The sequence below is a fragment of the Panthera tigris genome, chromosome A2 (assembly GCF_018350195.1).
Source record: "Panthera tigris isolate Pti1 chromosome A2, P.tigris_Pti1_mat1.1, whole genome shotgun sequence".
NCBI classification, from domain to species: domain Eukaryota; kingdom Metazoa; phylum Chordata; class Mammalia; order Carnivora; family Felidae; genus Panthera; species Panthera tigris.
Window position 1 is genome coordinate 103,114,000 of NC_056661.1, and position 25,597 is coordinate 103,139,596.

Genomic DNA, 25,597 nt, shown 5'->3' on the forward strand with positions numbered 1-25,597 from the left:
CAAGCGCAACAGTCTCGTTCCTGTCGTATATATGCTTCTAGCTGGTAAAATTTTGCGTCGAAACTAGAACACTTTGATTGACTAAACAGGCACTTTCTCGGGAAAACACTCGTTGAGACATGGGGTGGGCGGGGTCTTCTTGGGTCCGCGAGTTGAGGCCCTTGGGGCGCGCGTGCTTGGCGCGCGCCTGCGAGTCCTGACGGGCGCTGAGGGAGCTGAGCGGCGCCTGTGGCTGCTGGGTGTCAGGCGCTGGGAGGGCAGGTCGAGTCTCTTGCTGCTAAGGTCAGCGACTGCGGTTTAAAAAGACTGCAGCTGCTTCCTGTCTTAGATTGTCGCTTACGGGCAGAAGTTAAGAGCTAGTAAATGGCTTAAAGATGGCAATAGTCCTGTCAACGTAATCTCTAGATCCCCAGGTCCTGGCCCTCGATTTAATGTTAGGTGCCATGCCACTGTACATTCTCTCTAGACTCGAAATTAATTTTTAAAATGTTTTCAGTGGTCGTGTTCCTACACATAGTTTTTCCAGTACTCTAACACAATTTTCATTTATCTGTTGTGTGTGTTCCTTTTTGGTTTTTGGGTTTTTTTACATCTGAAAGTCAGGGGTCTCTGGGGACAGTGTGAACCCTTTCCAATCTCCTGCGTAAAGAATCAAATCACAAGTGTTTGGGACTGGGAAGAAAGACTAGGAAAGGGCTTCTCTGAAAAAGCAACGTCAGGCTTAAAGAGAAGCAAACACGTGAAAACGGATGATGCCGCTGTACAAAATAGTGATAAGTGTGACAGCCTGAAACTTGAAATACTCTGAGGAAGTGTGGGAGGTGTGGCGTGGTAGGAACTTGAAGAGGGAGAGCAAGGTGGGAGTCAGATCTGCTGCACCAGTACATTAAGGGTTTTACGCTGAGACCATTAGAAAGTTATGCAAAAAAAAAAAAAAAAAAAAAAAAAAAAAAAAAAGTTGCTTTAGTTTTCAATGATTGCTTTGTCTATGAAGAATGGATTAGAGGAGATAGCATGAAAGGGGAGGGACTGGTCCAGGGCCACTGTAGTAGTCCTTGTGAGATAATAGTAGCTTTGACCGGTGTGGGAAATATGATGAAGAAAGGATTCTAGAGATATTTAAGAGGTAGCACCAACAGAACTTGGTGATTGGTTGAATATGGGGAAATGGGGAGAAGCAGCTCAGGATAATTTCAGAAGTTCAGTTTTGACCAGCTGTTTGGATGTTGATGCCAGTTATTGAGAAACAATAGTGTCAATAGAGTTATTGAGAAACAATAGAGAATGATGGATAAGTATTTATGTAAAATACAAGTAGATTTCTGTAGGGCAGAAAAGTGATCTAGACTACACAAATATATTTAGGGCTCAGTTTATTCGTGGGAAATGACACCGTATGACTGAATGAGATTGCTTAGGGAGCGAAGTAGCAGGTAACAAAGGGGACAAAGGACATGGAGCTGAGGAATTCCAACATGCAATGTTGGGTAGAGGAAATAAGGCCAACAAGGTGGACAAGAAAAAAGATAAATTGTGATTAAGATGATAGGTTAGGAAGCTTAGGAAGACTGCTGTTTCGTCCATTCATTCAGTAAATCTTATAATAAGTACCTACTCAGCACCAGGCAGTTTTCTAATCTGGGAGAAAGCACTGAATGAGAACATTGTTTTGTCCTAAAGGAGATTACATGGAAGTTGGAAAGAAAAACCATACAATTAAGATAATTTTAGATAGTGATAAACCAATAAAATATAGTAATAAGAGGGGCACTTACATGGTTCACTTGGTTGAGCATCTAACTCTCGATCCCAACTCAGGTCTTGATCCTAGGGTCATGAATTCAAGCCCCACGTTGCATGGAGCCTACTTAAGTATATATATATTATATAAATATATATATATGAGATATATATATATTTATATAATATATGTTGTATAAAATATTAAGTGTATATAATACTAAGTATGAATTCATATTAAGTATGTATATAAAAAGTATGAATTCATATTAAGTGTTAATTCAAGCCCCATGTTACATGGAGCCTACTTATATATATTTATTTATTTATTATATAAATACTAAATTATATAAGATATTAAGTATATATAATATTAAGTATGAATTCATATTAAGTATGAATTCAAGCCCCATGTTGCATGGAGCCTACTTAAATATATATAATATAAATATTAAATTATATAAAAAGTATATTTATACTTATATGTTATAGTATTTTACTTATATTTTAAAATATAAGATAAGGGAGAAAGACATGCAGGACTGGAGGAAAGAATGTTACTTTAGTGAGAAAAGACAAGGGAGGTCCCTCTGAAGAGGTAAAATCTGAGCTGAAACTTAAATAAGGAGGTAACCTGGTGATGATATGGGTGAAGAATGTTCCAATTGTCAAAGGCAATGGTTTTGAGATTAAAAAACAAAACAAAACCCAAGGCCAATGTGGCTGATCCATATAAAAGGAGAAAAGAAAATGAGATGAGAGAGGTTGTAAAGGACTCTCACATTGACTTTATAGACTGTGGTGAGGAATGTGGCTATATTTTTAAAAATCGGCACAAAAATCATGGAAAATATTTAAAAGTAAACACAGAAACCTAACAGCAATAAGTGTAGGTGGGCTTTCAGCAAAGAATTGGAAGGAGGAAAATTTCTTCTTGCAATATTTTATTTTTAATGATAAGTGATAATAAGTAAATAGGTATACATGAATACCACTGTTAATAAGAAAGTAAAATCTTGTGACTCACTTTTTTGTCATTAATCCAGTTTTAGAGGTAACAAAAATATAGGTAGACAAGTGATGCCTTTGGAAATTTTAACAAAGCAAGGTTGCAAAATATAAATTTCATTAAATATTAACCAGAATGTCAAAGTATAAAAGTTTGAATTATGCATATTAAAGTTAGAGGAAAGAGTCTGTGGCCTATATTTTAATCAGGGATTGGAAGAATAGAAGAGACAATCAAGGAAAAGAATCCATAGTGGAGGATACATATTATAAAAATACATTTTAGCTTTAGAAGTAGTTTTGGTATGTGTGGTAGATTTTATTCTATACAAATACCTGTTGCCTCTCCCTGGAAGAGGTATCACTCACTTGCCTCAGTGTCACGCTTGATAGGATGACTTCCTTTATTAGCAAATGGAATGCATAACATGTAAGCTGTGTCATGCACAAGCAGAAGCTTTAAGAGCCGAAATCTGCCATGTTCTTTCTTTTCTCTCTGCCACAAGATCTACAGTGTTCTAGATAGAAGCTCAGGTGTTAGGGTGAAAATTACTTGGAGCAGATCACTTCTCGGCCTTTTGGCTAAGATCAAGTGAAAATTACTTGGAGCAGAGACATTGCCGACATAAAATGAACATATATTGAGAATAAGAAATAAGACTTTATGGCTGCAAGTCACTAGATTTGAGAGTAGTTTTTTTACTGCAGCCTGACTTAACCTACTCTAATAAAGAATTTGGCGCTGAAAATGAGGTGGCACTGAAATGAGGTGGCACTGAAAGTGAGTATATATATATATAGTATATACTATACTATATATAGTAATATAATAAAAATCCTAAAATATGTGGCATTGGATTCAGGTGACAGCAACAGGTAACAAGGTAACTGTTACCAGAGACTGGAAGTATGGCAATTTAAGTTATACAGTGCTAGAACATTTGATGAAATTGTTCTCAATTGGAAGGCAGTTAATGACCCTCATAAACTCCGATTTCAGTGAAATGGCAGGCAAAGGATATGTTAGCCACATGTGCCAGGTACTATTGGCAACAGTTTACAAGCAAGTACAATAAAGAGATGGGCTCAGAAAATAATCGGTGGGTTTGCAAGCTGCAGTGACAAGGAATGGAGCATCTAGAAATCTAGAGACTTGTAGAGGTAGAGGATATAGCTGATATTATCTCTACCTGTATAAGAGACTAATGTTTAGCCAAAAAGATCAGTTAAAATCTCAAGATAATGACCCAATCAGGAGTATAGCCATCACACCCTTATTAAAACATCTCAATAAATTAAAGTGTCTCAGTATATCCTCTCAACTGAACAATTTGAAGGTCTGGACAAAGAGATAAGGGTGTAGCTCTCTCACTAAAGCCTGACAGGATCAAGGTGACTGAAATTAAGTTTAGAAAAAGAAGGAGGTATGACTAAAAAAATTTGTGACTATGGGCACTGGTGGATGGAGTTGGTTGGAATCAAATAAAAGTAGTCTAAATAATGCTAAAAGAACCATCACCTGTAGATTAAAGACTCTGACTTTGATTTAGTTTTGTGAATAATTTTAAAATACAAAAAAGTATAAATACTAGTTGTCTAAATTAAATGTAAGTTATACTGTGAATAGCTCTAAAAAAGTCTAAGCAGTATATCAATAGCACCCTCCAAAAAGTTATTTTTCTTGCCTAGTTTCTCTGAAAATTCGAGCCTAGAAAATTCTGGAAGGTATAGTGATTGTGTGTTGTTATTAATGTGTGACAGTAAAGAAATAGCTTCTTTAGAGAGGAATAATTTGGTAAGTGAGCCGTGGAATATGATTATATTAATGCAAATTGAAGGCAGAATCTTATATTTTTTTACTCTGCTTGCATTTAGGCATTTAATTATTTTTCTACCAGATAAGTTGACAACTGTGGTTGTTTTTCTGATAACGCAAATACAAATTATACCTTCTCTTGGTAATGAAGATTTTGTAGCTATCCTTAATCTAAAAATAAATATGTTCTTCCACTAGTATTATGGTTACTTAGCATAAGCTGTATTTAATTATAAAATTTCTATTAGAAAAATGAAAACATTTTGGTTTATGAAAGTTTACTTCCACTGTTATGAATCTCATAGCTTCACATACTGTCATTAGTTTAAATTAAATACCTGAAGAACTTTATGTACAAAATTCAATGAATACTAAAAAGTAAAGAAACTCGAACAGTTTAAAACTGGTATGTATTTTTACTGAAACCTTATGGTTAAATAATATTTTAGGAAAACTGCATATTTAAAATTTTTGGAAAATTATACCATACACCTAGATCTTCACACTAGAAATTATTTAGAATAGCTATGTTGTATTCTTCTGTGTTTTTATTTATTATCTCTCTGAAATTTCTATCTTTTCTATGAATCCATTTATTCATTCATTTTTTTCAATGTTTATTTATCTTGAGAGAGAGAGCATGCGCATGCACAAGCAGGGGAGGTGCAGAGAGAGAGGGAGAGAAAGAATCCCAAGCAGGCTCTGCACAGTCAGCACAAAGCCCCACGCAGGTCTCAAACCCATGAACTGTGAGATCGTGACCTGAGACAAAATAAACAGTCAATGCTTAACCTACTGAGCCACCCAGGGGCCCCATGATTTATTCATTTATTAAACATGTATTAAGTGCCCAGTATGTATTGTTCCTCATGCTGAGTGGTTAGGATAAGAAGAACACTGCTGTCCTTCAGCATCTTCAAGTCTAGTGGAGCTAGGGGTATAATTATTACAAAGCTCTATGATATGTGCTATAATAGACACTGATAGATGACTTAGGTTACTGGGTATATAGTGTCCTAACCAAGATCAAGAATATACATTCATCTTTGGAAATGTTAAGTTTAGGATGCCTATGAAATATCCAACTAGAGATACTCTGAAGGCTGGCAGAAACATCTCTCTTCAGCTCAAGAGAGCGGTTTGGTCTAAAGGTAAACTTCAAAAGGAAAGGAGATATAAGTGAGTTATTAGGAACTGATGAGCTTGTCCATGAATAATGTGTATGAAGGAAAGTGTAACAAGAAAAAAGGGTCAATGCTAAAACCCTAGAGAATGTGAACAAAATCAGGACCAGGTCAGGAGAGAGGAGTCAGGACAGAAAAGTTAGATCAAGTCAGTCAGGGTTTAGCCAGAGAAACATAACTTCTAGGAAATACACATATATAATAAGGAATTTATTATAAGCAATAAGACATCATACAGTGTCTTACTGTAGTCTGAAATCAACAGGGGAGGCAGGAGAGGAGGAACATGAAGTGTAGAAGCAAAGATACATTAGAACCTGTGGGGATGGGTGGAACCCATGAGGACATAGGGACCCTGTTTCTAGAGCCCTTTGTCACAGGATTAGATATAAACCTAGTTCAAGAATATGGAAACTGAAGGAGGAATTTGACAAAGAAAGGAATAGTAAGGCAATGCCCTAGGGGAATCTCATGCATTCCAGACATACTCCTCCTTGCTCTCATTGAGCTGACTTATCCCAATTAACCCTTGCTAATCAAAATCAACCACCCAAGCTACTAGAGTAAGAGAGCTTTCTTCCCTTGAAATCATGACTTCTAGATCAGTAAAACCACAGTTTCAGAGTAATTTGTTGCAGGTAAATTGCAGGTAAGTCATAATTTTACTAGTAGATAACTAGGGAAAATAGTAAGAAAACCATGCTGTATTATCTTTCACCACTGTGCTTTAAGATCAATTCAGAGGGGGACTAAAGTGTTAACAACTCACTACTTTGGAATGTTGATAGCATTTTATACAGAGCCATCTGTAAACTAGGCTCAAGTAAGCCTTAGTTAATTGGTCATAGGGAATGCTACATACCATAGGTTCAGGTTGAGAGGGGAGTATAGAACATGGATATGCAATTTACATATTCAGGACCTGCTCAAATCCATCTGGTGGTGGTTTCCATTTGATGATGAAATGCTACTGTGCGTATTCAATCTGATAGCTTTGTTGATCAGATAAGACCCAGTTCATGATGGGTAACTGAGGTAGCATGGTAATTGGCTTCAAGCACCAACAGATCTACTAAGTTATCCATCTTAGTTGAAGAACAATTCGTGAGGCAGCCCAGACCTGTTGCAGGACCCTGCCCAAAACTAGCAACTTTTCAAGTTGTTCAGTAAATGGATCAGAGTAGCACACAGATGAGGTAAATGTTGACTCCAGGATCCAAAGAGGCACACATAGTAGAAATCATCTTTGTGATAAAAGGAACCAAATGCAGTAATCTGTTCTTCTCTTTGAAAGAGCTATCTCAGGGCACCTGGGTGGCTCAGTCGGTTAAGCATCCAACTTCGGCTCAGGTCATGACCTCATGTTTGTGAGTTCAAGCCCCGCATTGGGCTCTGTGCTGACAGCTCAGGGTCTGGAGCCTGCTTCAGATTCTGTATCTCCCTCTCTCTCTGCCCCTCCTCCGTTCATGCTCTATCTCTGTCTCAAAAATAAATAAACGTTAAAAAAAAAAAATAAACATTAAAAAAAGGCTATTTTGACATGTCCCAGACCCAGACCACTGGAACTCTAGAAATTTTACTAAGGTGGCAGAAACCTGATTTTTGGTCAGATTCACTTCCCAACATATCTGGCATATAATTATCTTACCTATGTCCTAACTAGTTACTTCTTTCTTACTCAGCCCAATCAGCATGATACCATCCATGTAATTGCCCAACATAAATTTCTGTGGAATAAAGAGATGATCAAGTACCTGTAATAGGGCTGCAGAGTTGATGTATCCATAAGGTAAGACAGTCAAGGTGTGTTACTCATCTACAGAAAGCAAACTACTTTTGTTGGTCTTTAATAACATCTATAAATATAAAAGCATTCACCAGTCCAAAATTAAGGTGCCAACAGATTTGGTCCGTAGTGAGAATGCTTTTCCCGGCTTGCAGATGGAGGCCATCCTCACTTGGCAGAGAGAGTGAGTAAGCTCTGGCCTCTCTTTTTCTTATAAGGACACTAATCCTGTCATTGGGGCTCCACCTTCATGATCTCATCTAAACCTAATTACCTCTCAAAGCCCCCATCTCCAAATACTATCACATCGGAGGGTAGGGCTTCAACATATAAACTGGGGGGAGCATACAAACATTCAGTCCATAATAGCTAGCAAACCTTCAAGGTGTAGATAATTTCTATGCTATTAAATTTGAACCATAACTTTGGAAAAGGAACCTTCCAAATTCACATTTCAAATCAAGCATTAACCTCATAATAAAACTTAATAAGAATAGTCCATCCATGTTTTCTTTAATCCCAGCCAGTCTAATTACAACAGTTTTATCCAAGAACTATAAGATCTCTCAAAATGTGGGGCTCTAGTGAAATATTATGAGTTAAAATTACTTAATTTAGAAACTGTTCATAGACTTTCACTTCCAAGATTGGCAGACTAGGTTATTCAGACAATCCAGACTATCTTTTTTCTTTTCAAAGACATTAGTGTGGAGCATTGAATAAAGTCCACTGAAAATTCATGAACACCTGAAACCTCAGAATATGAACTTGTTTGGACTTAGGGTCATTGCAGATGTAATTAGTTAAGGTCAGACTTGATTAGGATAGGCCCTAAATCCAATGACTAATTTTTTTTTTTAAGAAAAGAAGGGAAGACACAGACACACAAAGAAGTCCATGTGAAGACAGAGACAGAGATTGGAGTTATGCTACCGCAAGCCCAGGAACACCAGGAGCCACTAGGAACTGGGAGAGGCAGGGAAAGGATCTCTCCTAGAGTTCTTGGAGGAAGTGTGCCCCTGTCAACCTCGTGATTTCAGATTTCTGACCCCCAGAACAGTGAGAAAATAAATTCCTACTGTTTTAAGCCACTAATTTTAATTATTTTTATGGTAAACTTTGAAAACTAAGACAGATTTTGGTACCAGAAGTGAGTTGCCTCTGTAACAAATACCTAAAAAAAGAAGAAATGCCTTTGGAATTGGGTATGGGTAGAGGCTAAAAGAATTTTGAAGTGCATGATAGAAAAATCCTAGATTGCCTTGAAGACACAGTTGACAGAAATATGGACATCAAAGGCAATTCTGATGAGGGTTCAAATGGAAGTGAGGAGCATGGTAGAGAAGGCTTCTGTCATCTTAGAGAATACAAACAGAATATTGGTAGAAATATGTATATTAAAGGTGTTTCTGGTAACAGAGAAATGAGGAACATGTTATTGGACATTGGAGGAAAGATGGTCCTTGTTGGATATAAAGTAGAATTTGTCAATGATGAATTTGGATATTTAGCTGAGGAGATTTCCAAGTAAAGTGTTGAAGGTACAGCCTTGTTTGTCCTAGATACTTACAGTAAAACACAAGAGGAAAAGAATAAAAAAGAACTGTTAAGCAAAATGGAGATAGTGCAAGACATATACTCCATAGAGAGCATCCAAGATCCATGAAATCGAAGTCCTAGAGATGACTAGGAGATTAGGGAGAAAAAACTGGAGGTATAATAACAAAGACTGTTTCAAATCTTATATAAGATATCAAACTAAAGAGTCAAGACTCTCTTTAAGTACCATATAGAAGAAAAGAAAACCAGACCTAAATACATTGCTGATGAGAGTATAAATTGGTGCTACATTTTGAAAATCTGCTTGCCTTTTTGTACTAAAGTTGAATATTTGAATACTATGTGATACAGTAATTTCACTCTGAGATAACCCAACAGTGATGTGTGCTTATGTGCACCAAGAGACATAAAAAAGAATGCATATAGAATAATTATTTAGAATAACCTTGAACTGGAAAGAGCAAAAATATTTTTCAAGGGCAAATGAATAAGTAAATGTAGTACATTCAAGCATGTGCTTCCACACTGCAAATGAACTACAAATAGACACAACATAAATGATTCTCACACACACAAAAAATATTAGTCAAAGAAACCAGAAATAAAACAAAACATACTGTGTGAGTCCATTTATGTAAAATATAAAAACAGTATTAGACTCAGGATAATGACTAACTTTATAGGAAGTAGGCAGTATGAATTGAGGGGGCTCAAGAGAGACTTCTTTGGTCTTGGCATGGTGTTTAGAAAGGCGTTGCTTCTTGATGATCCTTTGATCTTTATTTATTTTTCACTTTTCTCTGTTATATTTTCCATTAATTTTTTTAAATGAATTGTATAGATTTAGAAACAACATGTTAGGGAATTTTCTTATGATTTGTTACTTAAAGATCTGATGGATTAAAAAAGAACAGAAGGTATTTATGCATTTTTGTTTGTTTGAAAGCTTCTCCACCTTTTGAGTTGATGACATGAAACCTGTCTCTAACTAACCTTATTTGTCTCTCTAACATCCAGTATTGTACATTTTATGATGTTGCTTCACTGATGCTGTCTTTGCCCATCTGCTCTGCTTTCTTGGGACTTGCCCCTTGTGAAACACAGCTCCTAAGACTGCCATTCATATGCACTGAAAAATAATTAAATACATTAGCTTGTCTAACAGATATGTCTAATAAATAGTTATTATAGCAAATATTGAAGTACTCACCTCTCAATTTTATCTTCATACAAAACAAATACTGATAACATTTCATAGTATCATGTTAGTTTTTTTTTTTTTTTAATAATTTATTGTCAAGTTAGCTAACATGGAATATAGTCTTGGCTTCAGGAGTAGAACCCAGTGATTCATCACTTACATATAATACCCAGTGCTCATACCTCCTCAATGCCCATCACTCATTTTCCCCATGGCCCCAAACCCCCACCCCCATCATCCCTCAGTTTGTTCACTGTATTTAAAAGTCTTTTATGGTTTGCCTCCCTCTCTGTAACTTATTTTTCCTTCCCTTCCTCTATGGTCTTCTGTTAAGTTTCTCAAATCCCATATATGAGTGAAAACATATGATATCTGTCTTTCTCTGACTTATTTCACTTAGCATAATATCCTCTTGTTCTATCCATGTTGTTGCAAATGGCAAGATTTGAATTCTTTGTCATTGCCAAGTAGTATTCCAAGGCATATATATACTACATATTCTTTATCCGTTCATCAGTTGATGGACATCAGGGCTCTTTCCATAATTTGGCTATTGTTGATAGTGCTGCTATAAACATTGGGGTGCGTGTGCCCCTTTGAAACAGCACTCCTGTATCCTTTGGATAAATACCTAGTAGTGCACTTGCTGGGTCATAGGGTAGTTCTATTTTTAATTTTTTGAGGAACTTCCATACTGTTTTCCAGAGTGGCAATTCGCATTCCAACCAACAGTACAAGAGGGTTCCCAATTCTTCTGCATCCTCACCAATATCTTTTGTTTCCTGAGTTGTTAATTTTTTGCCATTCTGACAGGTGTGAGGTGGTATCTCATTGTGGTTTTGACTTGTATTTCCCTGGTGATGAGTGATGTTCAGCATCTTTTCTTTTTCTTTTCTTAAACATTTTTATTTATTTTTGAGAGACAGAGAATGAGCAGAGGAGAGGCAGAGAGAGAGGAAGACACAGAATCTGAAGCAGGCTCCAGGCTCTGAGCTGTCAGCACAGAGCCCGACGCAGGGCTCGAACCCATCAACTGTGAGATCATGACCTGAGCTGAAGTCAGACGCTCGACCAACTGAGCCACCCACGCACCCCTTTCAGCATCTTTTCATGTGTCTGTTTGCCATCTGGATGTCTTTTTTGGAAAACTGTCTATTCATGTCTTCTGCCCATTTCTTCACTGGATTATTTGGTTTTTGGGTGTTGAGTTTGGTAAATTCTTTATAGATTGTTGATATTAACCTTTTATATGATATGTCATTTGCAAATATCTTCTCCCATTCTGTTGGTTCCCTTTTAGTTTTGTTGATTGTTTCCTTTGCTGTGCAGAAGCTTTATCTTGATGGGGTCTCAATAGTTCATTTTTGCTTTTGTTTCCCTTGCCTTCAGAGATATGTCAGGTAAGGAGTTGCTGAGGCCAAAGTCAAAGAGGTTGCTTTTTTTCTCCTCTAGAGTTTTGATGGCTTCCTATCTCACACTTAGGTCTTTCATCCATTTTGAGTTTATTTTATGTGTGATGTAAGAAAGTGGTCTGGGTTCATTCTTCTGAATATTGCTGTCCAGTTTTCCCAATCCCATTTGCTGAAGAGATGTCTTTATTCCATTGGATACTCTTTGCTGCTTTGTTGAAGATTAGTTGGCCATATATTTGTGGGTCCATTTCTGGGTTCTCTATTCTATTGCATTGATCTGAGTGTCTGGTTTTATGTCAATACCGTAGTGTCTTGATGACTACAGCTTTGTAGTACAGGCTAAGGTCCGGAATTGTGATGCCTCCAGCTTTGGTTTTCTTTTTCAACATTACTTTGGCTATTCGGGGTCTTTTGTGGCTCCATACATATTTTAGGATTGTTTGTTCTAGCTCTGTGAGGAATGCTGGTGCTATTTTGATTGGGATTGCATTGAATGCATAGATTTCTTTGTGTAGTATCAATATTTTAACAATATTTGTTCTTCCGATCTATGAGCATGGAATTTTTTTCCATGTCTTTGTGGAAAATGCAACCAGTTTCTGTACATTGATTTTATATCCTGCAACTTTGCTGAATTCATGTTATCAGTTCTAGCAGTCTTTGGTGGAGTCGTTCAGGTTTTTCGTGTGGAATATCATGTCAGCAAAAAGTGAAAATTTGACTTCTTTGCAAATTTGGATGCCTTTTATTTCATTTTGTTGTCTGATTTCTGGGGCCTAGGACTTCCAACACTGTTAAACAACAGTGGTGAGAGTGGACATCCCTGTCGTGTTCCTGATCTCAGGGGGAAAGCTCTCAGTTTTTTTCCCATTGAGGATGACATTAGGGATGGGTCTTTCATATATGGCTTTTATGATGTTAAGGTGTGTTCCTTCTACCCCAACTTTCTTGAGGGTTTTTATCAAGAAAGGATGCTGTATTTTGTCAGCAGTGACAGAATCATATGGTTCCTATCCTTTCTTCTATTATGTGATATATCACGATTGATTTGCGAATATTGAGCCAGCTCCGCAGCCCAGGAATGAATCCCACTTGATCATGGTGAATAATTCTTTTAATATACTGTTGCATTTGATTTGCTAGTATCTTGTTGAGAATTTTTGCAGCCATGTTCATCAGGGATATTGGCCTGTAATTCTCCTTTTTAGTGGGGTCTTTGGTTTGGGAATCAAGGTAATGCTGGCTTCATAGAATGAGTCTGGAAACTTTCCTTCTGTTTCTATTTTTTGGAATAGCTTGAGAAGAATAGGTATTAACTCTGTTTTAAATGTCTGGTAGAATTCCCCTGGGAAGCCATCTGGCCTAGGACTCTTATTTTTTGGGAGATTTTTGATAACTGATTCAAGTTCTTCGCTGGTTATCTGTTCAAATTTTCTATTTTTTCCCTTTTGAGGTTTAGTAGTGTGTGGGTGTCTAGGAATATGTCCATTTCTTCCAGATTGTTCAGTTTGTTGGCATAAAACTTTTCATAGTATTCTCTAATAATTGTTTTATTTTGGTGGTGTTGGTTATGATCTCTGATCTTTCATTCATTATTTTATCTATCTGGGTCCTCTCTCTCTCTCTCTCTCTCTCTCTTTTTTTTTTTTTTTTTTTTGAGAAGCCTGGCTAGGGGGTTATCAATTTTGTTTATTCTTTTTCAAAAAAAATTAGCTCTTAGATTCATTGATCTGTTCTACTGGGTTTTTGTTTTGTTTTGTTTTTGTTTTTGTTTTGGATTCTATATTGTTTAAATAAACAATCTTTATGCTCTAATCTTTATTATTTTTGTTCTTCTGCTGGCTTTGGGCTTTTTTTTTTTTTTTTTTTTTTTTTTTGCTACTGCTTTTCTAGTTCCTTTAAATATGAGGTTAGGTTCTGTATTTGACACCTTTCTTGCTTCTTGAGATAGGCCCGGATAGCAATGTATTTTCCTCTTATGTCTGCCTTTGCAGCATCCTATGGGGTTTGGATTGTCGTGTTTTCATTTTCATTTGTTTCCATATATTTTTTAATTTCTTCTTTAATTTCCTGGCTCACCCATTCATTCTTTAACAGATGTTGTTTAACCTTTATGTATTTGGGCTTTCCAAATTTTTTCTTGTAGTTGATTTCAAGTTTCATAGCATTGTGATCTGAAAATATGCATGGTATGATCTCAATCCTTTTATATTTGTGTGTTTTTTAAATTTACATCCAAGTTAGTTAGCATATAGTGCAATAATGATTTCAGGTCTGGAATCCAGTGATTCATCCCCTACATATAACTCCCACTACTCGTCCCAACGAGTGTCTTCCTTAATGACCCTTGCCCATTTAGCCCATCCCACAATCCTTTTATGTTTGTTGAGGGCTGTTTTGTGACCCAGTATTTGATGTATTTTGGAGAATGTTCCATGTGCACTCAAGAAGAATGTGTATTCTGCTGCTTTTGGATGAAAAGTTCTGAATATATCTGCTAAGTCCATCTGGTCCAATGTGTCATTCAGAGCCATTGTTTCCTTATTGATTTTCTGCCTAGATTATCTATCCATTGTTTAAATGAAGTATTAAATCCCCTATAATCACTGTACTATTATCTATACATATATTTATGTTTGTTATTAATTGACTTATATTTTGGGGTATTTCCACTGGGGGCATAGACATTTACAATCATTACCTCTTCTTGATGGATAGACCCCTTAATTATGATATAATGCCCTTCTTCATCTCTTGTTACAGTTTTGTTCTGGAATCTAGTTTGTCTGATATAAGTATGGCTACTCTGGCTTTCTTTTGACATCCAGTAGCGTGATAGATGGTTCTCCATCCCCTCACTTTCAATCTGCAGGTGTCCTCAGGTATAAAATGAGTCTCTCATAGGCAGAATATAGATGGATCTTTTTTTTTTTTTCAGTCCATTCTGATACCCTATATCTTTTGATTGGGGCATTTAATCCGTTTACATTCAGAGTGATTATTGAAACATATGGATTTAGTGTCTTGTGTTATCTGTAGGTTTCATGCTTGTGGTGATGTCTCTGGTCCTTTGTAGTCTTTGCTGCTTTCCACTCACGGAGTCCCTCTTAGGATCTTCTGTAGGGATGGTTTGGTGGTCATGAACTCCTTTAGTTTTTGTTTGTCTGGGATAGCCTTTATCTCTCCTTCTATTCTGAATGACAGCCTTGCTGGATAAAGGATTCTTGGCTGCATATTTTTCCTATTCAGCACATTGAATATTTCCTGCCACTCTCTTCTGGCCTGCCAAATTTCAGTGGACAGGTCTGCTACTACCCTTATGTATCTAACCTTGTAGTTTATGGCCTGTTTGTCCCTAGTTGCTTTTAGAATTCTCTTTATCTTTGTATTTTGCCAGTTCCCCTATGATATGTCATGGTGTCAACTTGTTTTTATTGATTTTGAAGGGAGTTCTCTATGCCTCCTGGACTTGGATATCTGTTTCCTTCCCCAGGTTAGGGAAGTTCTCAGCTATAATTTGTTCAGATAAACTTTCTGCTGCTTTCTCTCCCTCTTCTTCTTCTTCTGGAACTCCTTTGATATGGATATTATTTTGTTTCATTGAATCACTTTGGTCTCTAATTCTCTCCTCATTGTCTAGTAATTTCTTTTCCCTCTTTTTTTTCGGCTTCATCATTTCCCATAATTTTATCTTCTATTTCACCTATTGTCTCCTCTGCTTCTTCTATCCTTGCTGTCACTGCATCTAGTTTATTTTGCACCTCACTTACAACATTTCTGAATTCGTGACTGTTTCTTAGGTCCTTGTTCTCTGCAGCAATAGGTTCTCTGCTGTCTTCTATGCTTTTTTCAAGCACAGATTTTGTCTTATGATTATTATTCTAAATTCTTGTTCAGACATATTGCTTATATCTTTTTTGAGCAATTCTCTGGCTGTCATTTCTTCCTGGAATTTTTTTTGAGGAGAATTCTTCCATTTCATCATTTTGGCTAGGTTTCTGTCCTTTATGTGTTTTAATAGCTTGTTATGTGTCCTGCACCTGTGAGTACTACTATATTAAAAAGAGATCATACACTGTCCAGGGCTTGGCACTTCAGGAAGTACTTTTGGAGTGTGTTGCATGCACTCTGTTGTTGCGTCTTTAGCTGTTCTATCCCACTGCTCATAGTGGTGTGTTGCAGACTTTGAGTTTGGAGTTCTCTCTTGTCCAACAAGAGAGCAGATGCAGAATTGAATACGAGAGAGGCTAATGTCCAGGAGGAGACAAGAGCCCTGAGTAAGGGTCCTTGCTCTGTATTTATTAGGATCAGAAGGCTTTCAAACATGATGCATGTGCAGAAAGAGACAATAAAACGGTGATCATGAACTCATGTTTGTGAGAGAAAGGGGTTTTCTAAGATATGTGGTGTTAGGGGTTTGGGTCAATACAAAACAAAATTCTGGTGCTGAGCAGATGGCTGTTTACAGCAGGCACCAGGTGCTGTGTCTGTTTATCTTAACTTAGATAAGATGGATAGAGCATGCTGCCTCAGGGTCAACAAGGCACTTTTTTTTTTTTTTTTTTTAATTAGCTCCAGGCAATTTCACCCTGCTTTGGAGGTCTTTCTCACTATTTACCTTTCAGCTCTGCTGGGGGCACTTCTGCTCTGTGTTCTGTTTACCTATTCTCAGACGCTTTTATCCTGTGGAAACAGTTTCGTGCTCTTTGCTTTGTTCTATGCTGGGGGCACTTTAGCCCTGTGGCTGCTTTCTGCTCTAGCCCTGTTAACCCATTGGTGCAAGCTTGGGAATTCCTAAACTTATTCCCCACAGTGGTGGATTTTTTGGACCTTCTACCAGGTGTGCTTTGATTTGCTCCTTGAAGAAACCATACAAAACCACAGGGCAGTTGTCTGTTGGTGCCTGGAACTAGAGGCTGTGCTGGTCTGAGAGGCTGTTTGGTTCAGTCAGTGTCAGTCTCACTCCATAGATAAGCAGTTACCAGGCATGGAGGGGCATGGTTTGGTATAAGTGTGTCCCACCTCCACTGAGGGCTGCTGTCCTGTTCCCTGAAACCCCACCATGTTTGTGACAGGGAGAAAAATGGTGACACCTCAATCTCTCCTCCCCAGACCTGGTGTCTCAAACCATGCTGTTCAGGTAGCACTCACAGTGTAGTGCCAGCAGGCAGCTTGCCCTGTTCCAGTCTCCCGTGCCTCTTCGGCACTGGGCTAGGATTCAAAACCTGATGTCTTAAAGGATTCTGCTCCATGACCTGGTTCTGGGGTATTGCCACTCTGCCCAGATGACAAAGGGCCTCTGGCTGGTGCTTAGAGAGTCTTTTGTCCTTGGAGTATACCCTCTTCCCACAGTACTCAAGGGAGGGGACTGTTTTCTCCCAGGGTGCCCCTGAGATCACCACGGCATACCTGTGCTGGGTCCCCTTCCCCACCGCGGGCACCTGCACATGGCCCACTCCAGTCCACAGAAAATTGCACACCCCTGAAAACTCCGATCTTTATCTCCTAAGGCTGTTTGCAAAGTAGAAACTGGCTCTCTCCATATTTTTTGTTCCCTAGTCCATGGTCTGAAGAGTTTTTTCTCTTGTCCAAATAAAATACTACAGTTCCACAGCTTCTCTTTCTCTTCCTCTTGTCTCTCCACAGACGGGGTCCCCTCCCATCCGTGCCCAGAACCACCAGTTTTATCTCTCCCAATTCACGAACACGCACCTCTGTCCCGCCAAGCTGTCTGTTTCGACCTGTGGAGATTTTTCTGCCACTCCGCAGCCTGCATTCCCGGGCGTTCTAAGTGTTCTGGCCTCAATACAGCTGTGTTTGAGGGAGGAGGGAAATTGTGGTTCCCTTACTTCTCTGCCATCTTAACTCCTGGTGTCATGTGAGTTTAAAAAAAAAGCTATGTTACTATGTGAATGAACCATGAAAACACTGCTTGATAAAATAATCCAGACACATGAGATAACACATTTTTTATTCCATTTATATGAAATACCTAGAATAGGCAAATCCATAGAGACATAAAGTAAATTGGTGATTGTGAAGACTAGGAGTAGGGGAGATGAGGAGTAACTACTATTGGGTATGAGGTTTCTTTGTGGAGTAATGTAAATGTTCTAGAATTATATAGTGGTGGATGGTTGTACAACTTTTGAATATGCTAAAAATTGCTGAATTTTACACCAGAAAGGGTGAGTTTTATGGGGTGTGAATTATATCTCAATAAAGCTGTTATAAAAACTCAGCCCTGAGCTAAGTGCCTTTTTTAAAAAAGGTAATCTTGTTATATCTAGAAAGATGACTGACTGGCTGGGGTACAAAGATAAGCTGATAGTTTATTTTCATGGTACTCTTTTGTGCATTTAAAATTTTTTTACTGTGCCTACATACTATCTGTGAAAATTAACTTAAAATATTTTTACTATTATGTATTCATTAAATATGTAGAAAGTTTTTATTCATGTAATACTATAGTAGATCCATGCTGCCTAAATTCTTAAAGAAAATCCTGTGGTCAGTATGTTTGAAAAGAATGATTATCAATGAACCCTTTTACAAAACATAAAATGATCTTAGAATTTCCCAGACCTTCAAAGTTGCAGTTGGGAATTCTGATTTGAATCTGATTCCTATTCCTTTGTCTATATTCTCTCCTTTCTCTATGAGAACATTAAGAATTCTCCTGAAGTTCAGAAATTTAAGCACAATCTTTTCTTCATCAATATTGCTTCCTCTTGAATATCTCTGAAAATATTAATTATGGCAAAATAAAATGATCCATGGGCTTTCTGGGATCATAAATGACAGCTAGCTTCTGGCTTCTTCTGGCTACAACCCAGCTCAGTATTTCTTATTTACATCTTAGCATTCTATCATAACAAATACTTTTTACCAAATGCTGGCCTTCAACTGGCACCTTATTCCATGTGATTACATGTGGTAATATAAGTAACTCTTTTACCATGCATGCCTGGGAATACTGATGTCTTATTTTCCACTGGTAATAAAATCATCACTGTTGGGGTGCCTGGGTGACTCAGTTAAGTGTCCACTCTTGATTTTGGCTCAGGTCATGATAGGGTCGTGGGATCAAGCCCCACATTGAGCTTTGCACTGACTGTGCAGAGTTGGCTTGGGATTCTGTCTCTCCCTATCACACATTCTCACTCTGCCCGTCCCACGGTCATATGCATGTGCTTTCTCTGTCTCTCAAAATAAATAAATACACATTTTAAAAAAATTATCACTGTCTTTTGACCCACACCACATCAAATAATAAACCTTAGATTCCCATTTTGAGGTTTTATTTCTTTCTTTTCTGAACATCTTAAGATTTTAGTAGAGGAAATAGAAACCAGTCTAGGTATGTTACTCTGAAACGAAATTTGGTGCATACAAAATCATTTGAAAGCCTGGAAGAATGAAAGTCAGGGATCCAATGAGACTTTTAGTTTGAAGGTCATACAATTGTAGCTGTGATGTAGAAGTGAGAAAATGAGTGCAATTATTGCCACTAACCTTTTTCCAGAACTGCTGCTCCACTGTAAGTTTATCCCTTTGAAGCTGGTGAGTAGATTCTGCCAGAATGTGAATGAAGCTTGTTTTGGTGCTTCTACAGCTAACAGAAGATGGCCTCTGCCTCCCTTTTACCTTCTAAATCTCATAATGTATGTAGGAGCCCTGATATTTCTGAATTACAGAATTGTTTTAAAGGTTTTTAAAAGTTCCTCTCATGTTGTTAGATTTAATATTAATATTTTATATTTTAATACTTATACTTTTTTAAGTATAATACTTTTATACTTAAATACTTTAATACTTAATTAATCTTGTTTGCTCATATGTCTGTATACATAGATTGCATGGTATTGGTAGCCAGAATTTATATACCTTGCCTAAATAAGAAGCCCTGTTCACCTGGAAAATAGATAATGGATACAAGTTCTGTTTATAGATGTCTTTGCTCTTATGATTATAGTGGGTGGGAAGAAGTTTGGTGGTACAGGGAAGGTGCATGTGAATGAGTAGGCTGTCCTTTATGGTTTATTAGTAGTTTATAATGCTAAATTTTTCCATTTCTTTTGGCAGTTGATAGTGGACTCACTATCTTTCTTTCTCTTATAAACCTGGTACCCATTCTGAAAATTTCTGGAGTCAGACTTCCTGCTTAATAGAACTGAACTTGAACTTTTATTCTGGAGAGAAACATTGTTTTCAGCTTCTCTGGAAACAGGATCGTTGTGTGGTTTTTTCCTTTTAGTGAATTATCCAACCGGTTGTCCAAGTCTTAGCCCTCTTCAAAGGCCTCATTATCTCTCATCTGAGGGTTATACAGACACTTTTAAGGAAAATCTCACTTCAGTAACTCCTTTCTTTCACCTGGGAAAAATTATTAGCTCCTTAGTTTGGTGAATTTTGTTGGCAATCAGAGCCTACCTTCCCATAACTGTCAAAATCCCTTGATAACCCTCAAAAGTTTGTGACACTCCTCCTGGGTTTACAACAATACTATGGTTTAATGGACTTATTTCTATTTTTATGTTTATTCTGTGATTTCAGTGAAATTTGGGGAGGGTACAAAGGCAATTCACATGTTCAACTACCTTTTGTGAATCAGATCTATTATCCTTAGATTTATAACAAACAGTTTTGTATTTTCCTGGCTTCTTAACAAAACAATCAGGGTCAATAACCTCTTCCAAACCAAATAAGACAATTCAATTTTTGTTTTCATTTTTCTTATTTTACACTCCCCACACACCAATTTCTTTACCATCAATTCTCTTGGGTTTGGTTATAATCTTTTAGAATTATGACTCTTCTGGTTACCTATTCTTGCTTAATACTTGTATTAAATTCCACAATTTCAATGTCAATAATTATTAATATTTAATTACAACTTTTATTTTCCTTTTATTTTACATCATTATTTGCATTACATGTCATCCTAGTTCTTGGATTTTTATTTATTTATTTTTTTACCATTTTTTTGCAGTAATTTTGGAAATAGAGTCCTTTGTCATCGGCTTCTCAACACCATTTAACTAGAGTAGTTATTATTATCATCTCCAGATTCTAAATGAAGAATCAGAGGCTTGGGGTGCCTGGCGGGCTTAGTTGTTTGAGTGCCTAACTCTTGATTTCAGCTCAGGTCATGATCCTAGGGTCATGGGATCGAGCCCCCTGCATTGGGCTCCATGCTGAGTGTGGAGCCTGCTTAAGATTCTCTCTCTCCCTCTACTCCTCTCCCCTGCTCATGCTCTGTCTCTCTCTCAAATAAATTAATAAGAAAGAAAGAAAGAAAGAAAGAAAGAAAGAAAGAAAGAAAGAAAGAAAGAGAAACAAACAAAGAATCGGAGGCATTCCTTGGTGGCTCATTCAGGTAAGCATCCAACTTTGGCCCAGGTCATGATCTCACTGTTCGTGAGTAAGAGCCCTGCGTTGGGCTCTGTGCTGACAGATCAGAGCCTGGAGCCTGTTTTGGACTCTGTGCCTCCCTTTCTCTCTCTGCCCCTCCCTTCCTTGCTCTCTGTCTCTCTGTGTCTCTCTCTCTCTCTCTCAAAAATAAACACTAAAAAAATAAAAAAATAATTAAAAAAAGAAAGAATTAGAAGTTCAAAGAGATCAAGTTGACTTTTTAAAGGTAACACAGAAATTCAGTGGCAAAGCTTGGACTGAAATTCAGGTCTCCATATTTGGTGTTTGCTGTCTTTTGTTTTCCTGTTTGTTCCTCTTTCATATAGAAAGTGTCACATAACACTTTGCTGCTTACTTCACCACCTTTTGTAGGAGTAGTTTGAAGGACCATATTTACATATAAATCTGCTTTATATAATTATTGTTGATGGCACTTATACAGTCATGTTCAGCTTGATTAGTTCAAGATCATTGTGAACATTAAGAATATGTTTTGACAAAATGCTACATTAAGGCTGTCTGTGATTGTAACTATTATGAAATAATTATTCTTATAATATGCATACTAATGCATGAATATCTCGAATTGAACATAGAACAAAACGAAAAACATGATGGATTATGTAACACAGGTATTTTAACAAGATGGCATATCATGTGAAGATTCAAATTTGTTAGAGTTAAGGCCAACAGTAATTTACAATGTGTGCCTTTAAGACATAGAGAAAAATATTATAGATGTTAATATAGCAGCTCATAAACAATAAAGATTCTTTATGTACAAAAAAATAATAGCAAAGCAATATCCCTTGTGAACATAATACAAAAATACTCAACAAAATACTAGCAAAACTGAATCCAGTAACATATACACCATGACTAAATGGAATTTATGCCAGTAATGTAAGGTTGGTTCCACATATGAAAATCAATCAATGTACTATGCCATACTGATAAAATTACAAAAGTACAAAAAACACATGATTGTTTCAATAGATACAGAGAAAGCATTAAAAAAACTCAAAACTCTTTCAAAATGAAAACAATCAGTAAACTAGTAACAGAAAAGAAGTTCTTCCATGTGATAAAGGGCATCTATGAAAACCCACAGCTAACATCAGACTCAATAGTGAAAGACTAAAAGCTTTCTTCTTAAGATCAAGAACAAGACACAGAAGTGCACTCTCACTAATTAAAAAAAATTTTTTTTGATGTTTATTTTTGAGAGAGAGAGAGAGACAGACAGAGCCTGAGCAGGGGAGGGGTAGAGACAGAGGGAGACACAGAATCTGAAGTAGGCTCCAGGCTCTGAGTTGTCAGCACAGAGCCCGATGCAGGGCTCAAACCTATGAACCGTGAGATCATGACCTGAGCTGAAGTCAGACGCTTAACTGACTGAACCACCCAGGTGCCCCACACCCTCACTACCTTTATTCAACAGTGTACTGGAGGTTCTATTCAGCCCTAAAATTAGGCAAGAAAAAAAAGAAGACATGAAAAGAAGAAATAATTTATTTCATGTAATTTCCTGGAAGTTGCACATACCTTTTCTGCTAGCATCCCATTGGCAGAACTTAATTATGTAACCACATATAACTTTGAGAAAGTTAGGTAATGTAGTATCTATTCTTGAAAAACTTGTGTCTGGTCAAAATTTGGGGCTTTTATTTTTGAAGAAAGGTTAATAGGTATTGGAAAACAAGTAACAGTTTCTTTCACATTTATTAAATGCAAATCAAAAAAGCAATTTGCTATTTAAATTTTTTTTCTTTCTCTGTTTCTCTCCTTTTCTTCCTTGTCTTTTTTTTTTTTTTCTTTTATCACATGGGTTGCACAGGTTAAAAAGATTGCTAATTTAAGTGCAATGTGGGAGAACCTGGGTGGCTCAGTTGGTTAAGCATCCAACTCTTGATTTTGGCTCAGGTCATGATCTCATGGTTCATGAGATGTAGCCCCAAGTTGGGCTCTGTGCTGACAGCATGAAGCTTGCTTGGACTTCTCTGTCTCTCTTTCTCTCTCTCTCTGCCCCTCCCCTGCTCAAGCTCCCCACTCCCAAATAAATAAATAAACTTAAAAAATAAAGTAGTATGGTCCTCTGGGTGGGATCTTGGAACAAAAGAGGACATTAGTAGTAACGCTAGTAAAATCCAAATACATTTTGCAGTTTAATTAATAACACTGTACTAATGTTAATTTCTTAGTTTTATAGATATATAACATGGTGATGCAAGATGTTGACATTAGTGGAAACAGGATGAGAAGTATACACAAACTCAGTATTATTGTTGCATTCTTTCATAAATCTAAAATTACTTAAAAATAAAAAGTTAGGGGTGCCTGGGTGGCTCAGTCGGTTAAGCGTCCAACTTTGGCTCAGGTCATGATCTCACAGTTCATGAGTTCGAGCCCCATCTTGGGCTCTGTGCTGACAGCTCAGAGCCTGGAGCCTGCTTCAGATTCTGTGTCTCCCTTTCTTTCTGCCCCTCCCCTCCTCAAGCTCTGTCTCTCTCTCTCTCTCTCTCTCTCTCTCTCTCTCTCAAAATAAAACATTTAAAAAAACTAAAATAAAAAGTGAAAAAAAAAGATTGCTAATACTCAATTGTCAGGGGTTTGGAAAGAATTCTTATGCACTCCTGGTGGTAATATATATTACAGCCTGTTTTTAGAGAGCAATTAAGCATTGTTTATTAAATATGAATGTGTTTATATTTTTTTATTCAGAAAATCTATTTCTATCAGCAGTGCACGGTGGCAAGATGGTGATGCACATTTCCAAGAAGAGGAAGTCTATGGCAGATGGCATCTTTAAAGCTGAACTGAATGAGTTTCTCACTCAGGAGCTGGCTGAACATGGCTACTCTGGGGTTGAGGTCTGAGTTACATTAACCAGGACAGAAATCATGGTCTTGGCCATCAGGACTCAGAGTGTTTCTGGTGAGAAGTGCTGGTGGATCTGGGAATTGACCCCTTGGTTCAGAAGAGGTTTGATTTCCCTGAGGGCAGTGTAGAGCTTTATGCTGAAAAGGTGGCCGCAAGAGATCTGTGTCCCAGTGTCCAGGCAGTCTCTGCTTCACACATTACTAGGAGGCCTTGCTGTGCAGAGGGCCTGCTATGGTGTGCTGTGGTTCATCATGAAGACTGGGGCCAAAGGCTGTGAGGTCGTAGTGTCTGGGACACTTGAAGGACATAGGGCTAAATCCATGATGTTTGTGGATGGCCTAATGATTCACAGTGGGGATCCTGTTAACTACTACATTGACACTGCTGTGTACTATGTGCTGCTCAGACAGGGTGTACTGGGTATCAAAGTGAAGTTCATGATTCCTTGGGACCCAGATGGTGAGATTGGCCCTAAGAAGCTGGCCCTAAGGAGCCCCTGCCTGATCATGTGAGCATTGTAGAACCCAAAGATGAGATACTGCCTACCACCCGCGTCTCAGAACAAAAGGGTGGGAGGCCAGAAAGGCCTGCCATGCTGCAGACAGTACCCACAGCATAACAAGGTTTCCTTGGCAGGTGGATCTGGAATCTGGATTTTGCTCTGTAAAGACCTTTAATAAAATCTTTGAAAAAGAAAAAAAAAACAAAACGACAATCTATTTCTTGGAATTCCTCTTATAGAAACTTGAATGCTAGCTTTTGGAGTGTCTTTCCCTTCTTAGATAATTCGGCATAATTCCTCACAATGAATCTAGGAGGTTGTTAGAGTGGAATGTTTGGTTTTCTAACTTCAGAGTTAAAACAATCCTTATTTTTTTATAAAGTAACTTATTATAAAATAAACATTTATTTATTTATTTATTTATTTATTTATTTATTTAGAGAGCATGCAACTACAAGTGAGGGAGAGGCAGAGAGAGAGGGAGAGAGGAAGAGAGAGAGAGAGAGAGAGAGAGAGAGAGAGAGAGAGAGAGTCCTAAGCAGGCTCCAAGCTGTCAGCATAGAGCCCGATGCAGGGCTCAATATCATGAACCTTGAGACATGACCTGAGCTGAAACCTAGAGTCAGACACTTAACTGACTGAGCCATCCAGGCACCTCCGTATGGTTGATGTTTGAAGTAGAATGGAAATTAAGTTCCCAGAGTAGAGCTGGTTAAATAATTAAAGTTCCTAGGCTTTTAACTCGAGGAGTAACAGGTCTGAAGGCCAATGGGGAATATGAAGGATACAATGCTACCTCTGGATCTGGAGAACATGAAGTGTGGGAGGTTGAGTGGCCTCCAGCTGAGAGGGCTGCAGGGTTATTTCCCATTTTAGACAAGGAAGTGCATAAATGATCCTTGAAAAGGAAGAGGGATTACTTTGTAGGTTTTAAAATTTTCGAATTTAGTTTGTAAAGCACTGTGGAAACATTTGAGGGGGCACATAGCCGTGGTAGTTTGGGGCAGGGCACTAGAGATTCTTAGAGATTGGAGAAGTTTACACTTTTAGCGGGGATGAGCAACACAGAAAGATGAGGTTGCAATATAATTTGT

At 37.6% G+C, this 25,597-nt stretch overlaps 1 pseudogene; it reads left to right on the forward strand.

Annotated features, from left to right (window-relative positions):
• The first annotated feature begins 204 nt into the window (after window positions 1-204).
• Window positions 205-24,661, forward strand: LOC102960980 (annotated as a pseudogene).
• The last annotated feature ends 936 nt before the right edge of the window (window positions 24,662-25,597 follow it).